This window comes from Hyla sarda, chromosome 2 (genome assembly GCF_029499605.1).
Source record: "Hyla sarda isolate aHylSar1 chromosome 2, aHylSar1.hap1, whole genome shotgun sequence".
NCBI classification, from domain to species: Eukaryota; Metazoa; Chordata; class Amphibia; order Anura; family Hylidae; genus Hyla; species Hyla sarda.
Window position 1 is genome coordinate 261,661,072 of NC_079190.1, and position 12,482 is coordinate 261,673,553.

Genomic DNA, 12,482 nt, shown 5'->3' on the forward strand with positions numbered 1-12,482 from the left:
ATCCCACTCCTAAGAAGCCATGCTAGTACAGTTTACCCAAGATTCATAGGTCGGTGAGCCGACCCCCAATAGTCTCGGGGATCGGCTCACCGACTGAATCTTTATCCAGTTATTTGGACTGGCTGTTATCCCCCTTGCTCACATACATGCCGACATATCTTAAAGACACAGGGGATCTCATAAATATTCTGAGTGACTTTGCGTAGCAGAACACCTATTCCTTGGCCTCAATTGACGTTGAAAGCCTCTATACCAGTATTCCTCACGATGCGGGTATAGAGGCGATCAGAGAAATCCTTGCCAAAACAGATAAGACGTCTGAGTTCTCTGAATTTGTGACTGAAGCGCTTAGAGTCATCTTAGAGAATAATGTATTCCAATATGAGAATGGGTGGTACAGACAACGCCAAGGTACGGCGATGGGTACTCCCATCTCCTGTACCTTCGTAAACCTGTACCTGTCGATATTTGAAAGGAAATAAATTTTTTCCACTAAAAATCCATTCATCAGGTACATTAAATTGATTCTGCGCTTTGTCGATGATGTATTCATCGTTTGGGAAGGGGATCAAACACTATTCAATAGGCTTCCGCAGTTCTTGAATGCAAACGACATGAATATGACTTTCACCACCTGTTTTAGGGGAGACTCCCTGGAATTTTTGGACACCAAAATTGTGGTTGTTGAAGATCAGCTGACAACTATGGGCTTCAGAGACCGCTAGGAATGCTCTTCTTCACTATGACAGTTCCCACCCTTTGCATGTGAAGAGGAGCATTCCGTACAGCCAGTTCCTACGTTTAAAACGTATTAACAATAGCCCAGAGATACACATCAAACAGGCAGAAGAGTTGAAAAATAGACTGCTGGAGAGAGGGTACCCAGTGGAGGTCATTGAGAATGCCTATGCAAAGGCAAATACAAAGTCACAGAATGAGTTGTTAAATAACAAAACAAATAAAGAGGTTAAAAAGGAGAGGTTTTGCTTCTCCTTTGATAATACCCCCCTCAACTCAGTTATCAAAAAAGCGATCTTCAAGCACTGGTATATGCTTGAGCAAGATGAGCATCTCGCCAGCAATGCAAAAGAGGGTCCACTTATTACATACCGTCGGAACCGTACAATAGGGAATCTAATAAAAAGAGACTCAAACACTGTAAGCAAAAAAAAGAAAAAAACTGGCTAGAACAGTTACAACCAAAAGGGAACTTTAAATGTCTCAACTGCAATATATGTGAGCAAAATATGGCAGTTCCCAACATAAACATAGGAGGCAGAAACATCGTTGTTAATGATTTGATAACATGTCAAACCAAATTTGTGGTTTATTTGATGGTCTGCCCCTGTGGCATGTTTTATGTTGGGAAGACAGAAAGAAAGTTACAGATATGTATAAAAGAACATTTCAGGTCACTTAAAACTAAAATAGGAGCGCCTAAATTTATCACACATATGGAACAAGTCCATGTGAGTGACGCCAAGTTCGTCAAATTCGCAGGGATTGAGTGCGCTAAGTCCCAAGAGGTGGAGACGCCCATCGGCGTGAAACGGCACCGTCGTGCTCCGGTGAACGTCCCTGCCTGCTAATCATCCTGCTCTGCACCTTTCACACGGGGATATTGTTCAGGACTACCACGTTTGTACTATTATGTACTCTGAATAAATAGAAGTCCATTAGAACGGGTGAGTGCACTGGCTTTTTCTTCTTTTAACGAGCTGTTATATGCATTTACAAAGCCCCCATGCTACCATAACAATGGACCCCCACCCCCACATGTGACCCCATTTCGGAAACTACTCCCCTCACGGAATTTAATAAGGGGTACAGTGAGCATTTACACCCTACTGGCGCTTGACAGATCTTTGGAACAGTGGGCTGTGCAAATGAAAAATAACATTTTTCATTTTCATGGACCACTGTTCCAAAAATCTGTTAGACACCTGTGGGGTGTGAATTCTCACTGCCCCCCTTGTTACATTCCGTGAGTGGTGTCTTTCCAAAATGGGGTCACATGTGGGGGAGTCCACTGTTCTGGTACCAGGGGAGCTTTGTAAACGCACATGGCCTTCAATTCCAGACACATTCTCTCTCCAAAAGCTCAATGGTGCTCCTTCTCTTCTGAGCCAATAGTGCCCCAGCAGAGCACTTTACATACACATATGGGGTATTTATATACTCAGAAGGAATGGGGTTACAAAGTTTGGGGGGCTTTTTTCCTATTACCTTGTGAAAATGAAAAATTTGGGATAACACCAGCATTTTAGTGAAACATTTTTCATTTTCCCGTCCAACTTTAGGGAAAATTCTTCAAACACCTGTGGGGTGTTAAAGCTCACTATACCCCTTGTAACATTCCATGAGGAGTGTAGTTTCCAAAATGGGGTCACATGTGTTTTTTTTTTTTTGCATTTATGTCAGAACCGCTGTAATGATCAGCCACCCCTGTGCAAATCACCTGAAATGTACATAGTGCGCTCTCACTCCTGAGCCTTGTTGTGAGCCCGCAGAGCATTTTATGTCCACATATGGAGTATTTCTGTACTCAGAAATTGCAGTACAAATTTTGGGGGCCTTTTTTCCTTTTACCTTTTGTGAAAATGAAAAGTATGGGGCAACACCAGCATGTTAGTGTAAAAAATTTAATTTTTTTACAATAGCATTTTGGAGTAGACCCCAACTTTACCTTTTCATGAGGGGAAAAAGAAGAAAAGCCCACCAAAAATTGTTGGGCAATTTCTCCCGAGTACGGAAATACCCCATATGTGGCCCTAAACTGTTGCCTTGAAATACGACAGGGCTCCAAAGTGAGAGAGCGCCATGCGCATTTGAGGCCTAAATTAGGGATTTGCATGGGACGGACCCGCATGCAAGAATTACACTTGCATCCGATACCAAAATTACCCTATGGCAGTGTTTCCCAAACAGGGTGCCTCCAGCTGTTGCAAAACCCCAAGCAAGCCTCGACAGTCATTGGCTGTCCAGCAATACTGGGAGTTGTTGTTTTGCAACAGCCGTGAGCTCCGTTTTTTTTTTTTTTTTTGGGGGGGGGGGGGGTAACTGTATATGTAGTGTTTTACTATTTATTTTGTGTAATGTAATGTAGTGTAGTGTTTTTAGGGTACATTCACACAGGCAGGGGTTCACAGCGAGTTTTCCACTGGGAGTTTGAACTGCAGCGGAAGATTTGCTGCATCTCAAACTTGCAGCAAGTAAACCCCCACCCGTGTGAATGTACCCTGAACCTTGACATGGGTGGAGGGGGGGGGGGAAATCAAACCTCCAGCTGTTGCAAAGCTACAACTCCCAGCAGGTCCTTTGGCTGTCTGTGCATGCTTGAGGTTGTAGTTATGCAACAGGTAGGGGTACACTGGTTGCAAAACACTGAGAGTTTGTTACTTAACTCAGTGTTTCCCAACCCATGTGCCTCCAGCTGTTGCAAAATTACAAATGCATGGTCAGTCAGTGCATGCTGGGAGTTATAGTTTTGCAACAGCTGGAGGCACACGGGTTGGGAAACACTGAGTTAGGAAACAGACAATGTTTCCCAACCAGTGTGCTTCCAGTTGTTGCAAAACTACAGCTCCCAGCATGCCCAGACAGCTGACGGGCATGTTAAGAGTTGTAGTAATGCAACAACTGGAAGAGAACAGTTTGGAGACCACTTTGTAGTGGTGTCCATAACGCAGCCCTCCAGATGTTGCAAAACTTCAACTCCAAGCATGCACAGGCATGCTGGGAGTTGTAGTTCGGCAACATCTGAAGGGCCAGATGTTGCTGAACTACAACTCACAGCATGCCTGGACAGTCTCGGCATGCTTTGAATTGTAGTTTTGCAACATCCGAGACTATCCAGGCATGCTGGAAGTTTTAGTTCTGGAACATTTGAAGGGCCAGATGCTACAGAACTACAACTCCCAGCATGTTTAGTTTTGCAACATCTGGAAGGGCACAGTTTGGAGGCCACTGCACAATGGTTTCCAAACTGTGGCCCAGATGTTGCAAAACTACAACTCCCAGCATGCCCAGACAACCAAAGGCTGTCTGGGCATGCTGCAAGTTGTCATTTGGCAAGTCCTAGAAGGCAGCAGTGAAGATCACTTACCACTGATCTTCACTGCTGCCTCCACCGCTGCCTCTGCCTCCTTTCTGCTTCTGGTCCCGCCACTGCCTGCCACGATCATCGGTCCCAATGGTCCCCGCACATTTTGGCCCCCCGCCGCCATCTTCCCCCTGCTCTGCCTGGACTTCCAAGGGCGGGCAGAGCGGGGACTTAAACCTTAACCCCCCACCCCCCTGCCCCCAACTTCCATTGGTCGCTCAGTCCTGACTGACCAATGGCAGGGGATAGGAGGAGGTGGCACCTCTGCCACCTCACTCCAATCCTTTAGGACGATCATCCTTAAAGAGTAGCTCCCACCATCCTTTTTTTTTTCTTTCTGTCCCTGCCTATTGCCAATCTATCCCTAACCCCCTCCCTGCTTTTAATTTTTATATTTACTATATTAAAAATGCCTTTTGTCTGCCTGGCAGTGTGCTCACTACCAGGCTGACTTCCCCAGCAGGCACAACGTCACTAATGGGGGGGACTACCGTCCTTAGTTCATCTACACAGGGTGCCTCCAGCTGTTTCACCACTACAACTCCCAGCTTGCCCACATCTATTGGCTGTCAGGGCATGCTGGGAGTTGTAGTATTGAAACGGCTGGAGGCACCCTGTGTAGATAAACTATTAGTTAGTTACATGCAGCGCTAGCCCGTCCCCTCCGTCTCCCTCCCCCCGTGCCATACCCCGTTCCCTCCATCACAACCCCCCCCCCCGCGCATACCCCGTTCCCTCCATCACAAACCCCCCTCCTGCATACCCCGTTCCCTCATTACACTTACTGCAGAGTCCGGCAGCGGGCGTGCAGGGACAGAGGTGGCGACGAGGCGGGAGGAGTGGCCTCCCAGCCAGTGGCCGGGGAGCCAATGCGCTCGCTCCCTGCCTGTCTGATTGACAGACAGGGAGCGAGCGCAGGCTGAATGAAAAAGGACCAATGCCCGGCCGCATCAGTCCTTTTTCAGGCGTGACGTCACGCCAAGCTGCAGCCGGCCACTAGGAGGGAGACCCTTAGTGGCCAGTTTTCAAATGTAAATTAAACCATTTTAATAAAAAAAATAAAAATAAAAGTATATTACAGATATGTTGTAGTACATAAGTACTACAACATATCAAAAAATAAAGTTGGTGACAGTGCCCATTTAAGTACCAGGACGTCAGGGCGTACCTGTACGCCCTTGGTCCTTAAGGGGTTAAAATAATCACTAGGGGTGACTCAGTTCAGCAGCAGAAGCGAATGGGGTGTGCTGCTCCCGTTTACAGTATACATCAGCATCCCGTTTTCTTTTTTTTTTTGCCATTTTTATAAAACGACAAAAGGAAGTGGTTGTCACACTTGTATTAGCAGCTCAGCAAGTATTATTAATCAAAAATGTATAATTTTTTTTATATTCCACAATTTTTATTTTTTATTTCATACAATAGGAATACATCATTACATAACACAAATAAATATACAAGTAAAACATTTGAGAGAGCATGGAAAATAAGCAGCACTCACCACAGACAGCTAGCGACAACTTCTATATTTCTTAGGCGCGCAGTTAAAACATGCAGGTGCAGGGAGACAGGGACGTCGGGGAATCCGGCTGACTGGTCACAGCCGTATCGTGCTTCCGCACTTCGTCAGACCATCAATCGATGGTCTGACGAAGTGCGCAAGCACGATACGGCTGTGACCAGTCATCCGGATTCCCCGGCGTCCCTGTCTCCCTGCACCTGCATGTTTTAACTGCACGCCTAAGAAATAAAGAAGTTGTCGCTAGCTGTCTGTGGTGAGTGCCGCTTATTTTCCATGCTCTCTCAAATGTTTGACTTATGACTCTGTCCTGGCTGAGCACCCCACAAGCAGCGACACACATACACACCTGTTCCACTAAGAGCGAACATCAGGCTGCACGGTTGGCTGTGCCGAACGCTGTTTCTCACTACAAGCAAATATACAAGTAATCCTAAAAAAAAAAAAACTTACCCTCCTACCCCTCCCTTCTCCCACCCACTACCAGCTAAGCTACCTCCTGGCTAAACCAAAAACCTTAATAATAACACTGTTCTTCTCCTGCTCCCTTAGTCCCATCCCCAAAACAGCAGTTTTAATATCAAATGTTATTTTTACTCTCAGTTTCGCCTCTACTGTTTTGTAAACTTCTTCCCAAAAAAAGAATGTAATGCCCACACCATGTGGACCAAGTCTGCTTCTTCCATATCGCATTTTGGACATTTTGAGTCCACTCTTTTTCCTATTCTGTGCAGGAACCCAGGTGTATATGGTATCCTATGTATCAATTTTATCATTGAGATTTTATGGTTCATATTTAGAGACGAATGTACTATATTAGGGAACACCTCTCCCCATTCTCCTCCCTCTATCTGACCTACATCTTGCATCCATTTGACCCTGCTTTTTTGGGGGTTCCTTTCCAAGGAAGATCTAACCAGGCCCTTGTATAATGTACCCAGTACTTTTGTAGAAACAGATCGTAACCCAAATATGTAATCCATTAGTTTGTGTGTTTTTTTTACTTTGAGTTACACATTTATTTAATTTAAGTAAATTTTTAAGTGAAAACATTTTTGTGCACTATCCACTACAACTGAACAGCAAAATTTCAATAGATCTGTGTATAACATAAACATAAGTATTACACTTCGCCAGTCCCTTCAACTTCTGATATTCAAACGTGCAGTTATATGCAGAGGCATCTGTAGGGAATACATATAATATATCCTAATAGGCACTCATTGCACAATCCATTTAAAGTATCCAGGCTTCATGTATGATGCAAATGCAGGTGAAAGGTAACAGTAAAAATGAACGCTCCCTCATCCATCTCTACAGAAGTTTACTTGTTAGTCACTGCAGTTCAGTCACTAGGATATGTACAGTATATGCATCCAGATGGGAGGACTTTCCACATGCAATGTGCATGTATGATACATTGCAGCGTGACTCATTAACACTAATACCAGGTATTAGGTATAATAATTGACTACATCCATCAGGGTAAGGACACACATACACCCTGTTCCAAATTATTATGCAAAGATTAAATATTTAGTTTTTAGTTTAACGCATGGATGGCATTGTGTCTCAGGGCTCTTATGATCACTAAAAACAATCTCGGACACCTGTTATAATTAGATTGCCAAGTGAGCCCAATTTAAGGAAAAACTACTAAAGGTGGGTGTTCCACATTATTAAAGGGGTACTCCGGTGAAAAACTTTTTTTTTTTTTTTAAATCAACTGGTGCCAGAAAGTTAAACAGATATGTAAATTACTTCTATTAAAAAATCTTAATCCTTCCAGTACTTATTAGCTACTGAATACTGCAGCGGAAATTCTTTTCTTTTTGAAACACAGAGCTGTCTGCTGACATCATGAGCACAGTGCTCTCTGCTGACATCTCTGTCCATTTTAGGAACTGTCCAGAACAGCATATGTTTGCTATGGGGATTTCCTTTTACTCTGGACAGTTCCTAAAATGCACAGAGATGTCAGCAGAGAGCACTGTGCTCATGATGTCAGCAGACAGCTCTGTGTTTGAAACGGAAAATCATTTTTACTGTAGTATTCAGCAGCTAATAAGTACAGGAAGGATTAAGATTTTTTAATAGAAGTAATTTACAAATCTGTTTAACTTTCTGGCACCAGTTGATTAAAAAAAAAAGTTTTTCACCGGAGTACCCCTTTAAGCAGAGCACCATTTTTAAGCAATATGGGGAAGAAAAAGGATCTCTGCTGCTGAAAAGAGTGAAATAGTTCAATGCCTTGGCAGAGGTATGAAAACATTAGATATTTCACAAAAACCTAAGTGTGATCATCGCACCATTAGTGGCTGATTCAGAGCACAGACGGGTTTGTGCAGATAAAGGCATATTGAGGAAGATTTCTGCCTTGATTGCCAGATTCATGCATTGGGTCAAGAGAGCAGCTGCTAAAATACCATTACATAGCAGCAAACAGATATTTGAAGCTGCTGGTGCCTCTGGAGTCCCACAGACATCAACTATGCATAAACCTTCTATTCGGCCACCACTAACCAATGCTCACAAGCAGAAATGGCTGCATTGGGCAGAAAAATTACATGAAGACTCATTTTCAAACAGTCCTGTTCACTAATGAGTGCCGTGCAACCCTGGATGTTCCAGATGGATGAAGTAGTGGATGATTGGTGGATGGGCACCCTGTTCCAACAAGGCTGAGACGTCAGCAAGGCGGTGGTGGAGTAATGTTTTGGGCCGGAATCATGGGAGGAGAGCTGGTCGGCCCCTTTAGAGTCTCCGAAGGTATAAAGATGACCTCTGCAAAGTATGTGGAGTTTCTGACCACTTTCTTCCCTGGTAAAGAAGGAAGAACTATGCTTTCCGTAATAAAATCATCTTCATGCATGACAACGCATCATCTCATGCTGCAAAGAATACCTCTGCATCAATGGCTGCTATGGGGATAAAAGGAGAGAAAGTCATGGTGTGGCCTCCATCCTCACCTGACCTCAATCCTATTGAGAACCTTTGGAGCATCCTCAAGCAAAAGATCTATGAGGGTGGGAGGCTGTTTACATATAAGCAGCAGCTCTGCGAGGCTATTCTGACATCCTGCAAACAAATTCAAGCTGAAACTGTCCAAAAACTCACAAGTTCAATGGATGCAAGACTTGTGAAGATGCTATAAAATGTCCTATGCTAAAATGTAACGTGGCCTGTTAAAATGTTTAAAAAGTTAAAATGTTGTTAAAAGTTTGATTGAAATAGCTTTTGATTTCAGTAAATATGCTGCAAACACAACAAATGACAATTTTCAGTTCTTTACAACCTATAAAGTGTTTTGAAACTTACTGTGTGTAATAATTTTGAACAATGGATTGTAAGTTTTTTATGTTTAAAAAAATTATAATACTGTTGTCATTAGGTTTGTTCAATAAAACTGGAATTGTACTCTTAATAGTTGATATCATGAGAATTATGCTGACTGCTATTTACATCAATTATTTAGGTAAATGAGAAAAATATCATTTGCCTAATAATTTGGAACAGGGTGTAGTAGTTACATTTGTGTACCAATCATCTTAATGGGGTGTGCAGAAATCCATGCACTTGCTGCTGAAAAATCTCCAATTCAGAGATATAGAACTGAAATTCAGTCACAGAAATGTCTCCAGCAAAACTTTGCCTCTCATCTTTTTATTATTTTTTTTCTGCCTATATCTGTCATCGTCTTTTTTTTTAAATTTTTTAAAGACATCAGTAAGGACCCTATTACTATAAATGCATAATTTTTCTGTCCATAATGATGACAGTGTTTACAACACGGGGAAATATTAAATTTTTCATGCCACGGAGGACATCATGTTTTCCTTGTCAAATTTAAAGGTTGTCCAGTTAAAAATAATGTATCCCCTATCTACAGGATAGTTGATAAACATCTGATCATGCAGGGTCTGACTGTTGGGACCCTCCTGCGATCTCCAGAAAGGGGCGCTAGTTCTCAGAAAAAGTATGTGTCATTTACATTTATGTCTACGGGAGCACAGGAGATGCCCAAGTACAGCATATGTGCCTCTTTGGCACTCACATAGAAATTAATGTAGTGTGTGTCTTCTACAGCACTCACTCTCCCTGAGACCCAGGGCCCCATTCTGGAGATCAAGGGGGATCCCAACAATCAGATCCACTGTGATCAGATACTTCTCTCCTATCCTGTAGATAAGAGGTAAGTTAATTTTTACTGAACAACCCCTTTAACATTACAATGCCAGTTGGTTAAGAACAATGTTATACAAATGACTTTGGTTTTTATTTTTAATATGATAATTTTTTTTTCAGTTTAACATAGTGTTAACTCAAAACTTTCCAAAATATTACATGTGACAGTTAAGTGTTTACGTAGAATTGAAAATAAAATAGGGAAGCTCGTGTTATCAGTGCTATCCATGCCTCTGCACTCTGCACTGTTGATTTGGATACTGTACCACACCTCTTTCTACTGAATGTCTGGTCAGTAACAAGCTGACTGCATACAGTGCCTCCCAGATCAATGAACATTTTAAATGTAGAACAAAAGTATGCTGTTTTGTAGACATGAATACAGGCCAACACTGTTTAAACAGGGTCAATCACAAACTTGTAGAAAAATCATGTCCATTATTTGTAATGGATATCACTGTATAGTTAGGGTATGACCACGCTATCTGCTACAATTTTCCAGGCTAATACATTCACCGCTGACTCAGTTTCTTAAAAAGCATTCCTCGCAGTCTGTTTGTTTAGTATGTTTTTCTGCTATGCTTTTTAGCAGTAAAAACAACAGCATGCCACATCCCCTTTTACACAAATAGATGTGCGCCCAACTGACAGTGAGTCAAAACAACCCGACCAGCAGATGAATGAGCGTTTTCTTGTACTTCAGCTGTTCGCTAGCCCCATACACAGGGAGATATTGGCCAGTTCAGCTGATAATCACCTTGGGGGAGATTTATCAATGTCTGTGTGAGGTAGAAATCTTTAAACCATGTCAGTGCTTTTTATGTTTTGCATGTCTGTGCAAAATTTATCAACCGTGCGCAAGTTTGTTGAGAAATTTTGCTCAAACATACACATTCCTTCATGTTTCTACCGTCTGACACATTGGTACGTGCACTACTCTGTTTTCTATATTTGCGCAAAATCTGTTGCCTTTGCGCAAAGTTTTAATATCTAAACAAAAAATGTGCAATAGTAAATTAGTGAAAGTCACTGTGCAAATCTTTGCGCAAAAAATACACAAGAAAAAAGGGGTAAACTCAATGATAAATGTCCCCCCTTGTGTATAGAGCCCTTACATTCACATTGACAGGGTGAACTCCACAAGATAATCCACAAGATAATAGGCATGTTGTAAATTTGAGAATTCACAGCATGCATATTTTGTACAGGTTTGTTATGCTACATGTGAATGGGATTATGAAAACCATACCTCCATGCATTGTAAAGAAAACTGCTGCAGAACTTGGCCTTAGGGAAATCCATAAATAAAAATAACCGAATATCTCCCTATCAATATTTATTCCTGTCTATACATAAGCAATCTGATAAAGTTGCATGGATGTGAAAAATGTAAGGTTCCTTAAAAAGAGAAGAATTAGCACAAAAAGGTAGCTATTTAGGTGACATAAGCTATAAATATGTAAACCAACTGAAGCAATGAAAGCTCATGCATTTTAGCCCCAGTATTTCCCCTAGTAGGATTTTGATGAGCAGGTATATAAATGTAACAAAAACTGGGCCAATACCAAATATCAGTATTTACACCATAGAGCTTTATTGAATGTATGTTGACAAGAAAGTACTTGAGAGTACTTAAGAGAGTTTCCAATACAACTAACTATAGTAATATATCTTTTGTTTTTAAAGGAAATGTTCTTTCGGCACACATTTGATAAATTTGACAGGTTTATATCCTGATACCTTTTTTTTATGGTACTGAAAAGCATAGCTAGCTATACTTATCAGCACCACTATACATGTATGTGCAACAGTTTTTTCTTTCACATACTAATAGAATGACACATTTCCATACATTCGCACAGTACGTTTGTAGCTTGTTAAAAAAAAAAATGTAAATAAATGTATATTTAACCCCTTAAGGACCCAGCCATTTTACACCTCAGGACCCGGCCATTTTTTGCAATTCTGACCACTGTCACTTTAAACATTAATAACTCTGGAATGCTTTTAGTTATCATTCTGATTCCGAGATTGTTTTTTCGTGACATATTCTACTTTAACACAGTGGTAAAATTTTGTGGTAACTTGCATCCTTTCTTGGTGAAAAATCCCAACATTTCATGAAAAATTTGAAAATTTTGCATTTTTTTAACTTTGAAGCTCTCTGCTTGTAAGGAAATGGATATTCAAAATAATTTTTTTTTTTATTCACATATACAATATGTCTATTTTATGTTTGCATCATAAAATTTACGTGTTTTTACTTTTGGAAGTCACCAGAGGGCTTCAAAGTTCAGCAGCAATTTTCCAATTTTTCACAAAATTTCCAAACTCAAAATTTTTCATGGACCAGTTCAGGTTTGAAGTGGATTTGAAGGGTCTTCATATTAGAAATACCCCACAAATTACCCCATTATAAAAACTGCACCCCCCAGAGTATTCAAAATGACATTCAGTCCGCGTTTTAACCCTTTAGGTGTTTCACAGGAATAACAGCAAAGTGAAGGAGAAAATTCACAATCTCCATTTTTTACACTCGCATGTTCTTGTAGACCCAATTTTTGAATTTTTACAAGGGGAAAAAGGAGAAAATGTATACTTATATTTGTAGCCCAATTTTTCTCGAGTAAGCACATACCTCATATGTCTATGTAAAGTGTTCGGCGGGCGCAGTAG

General features: G+C 41.4%; 1 protein-coding gene across 1 annotated transcript in view; it reads right to left on the minus strand.

The window, feature by feature from the left end:
• Positions 1-12,482, minus strand: part of LOC130356050 (RH-like protein) — a 71,434-nt gene that overhangs the window by 43,818 nt on the left and 15,134 nt on the right. The gene's annotated exons all lie outside the window — the stretch shown is intronic.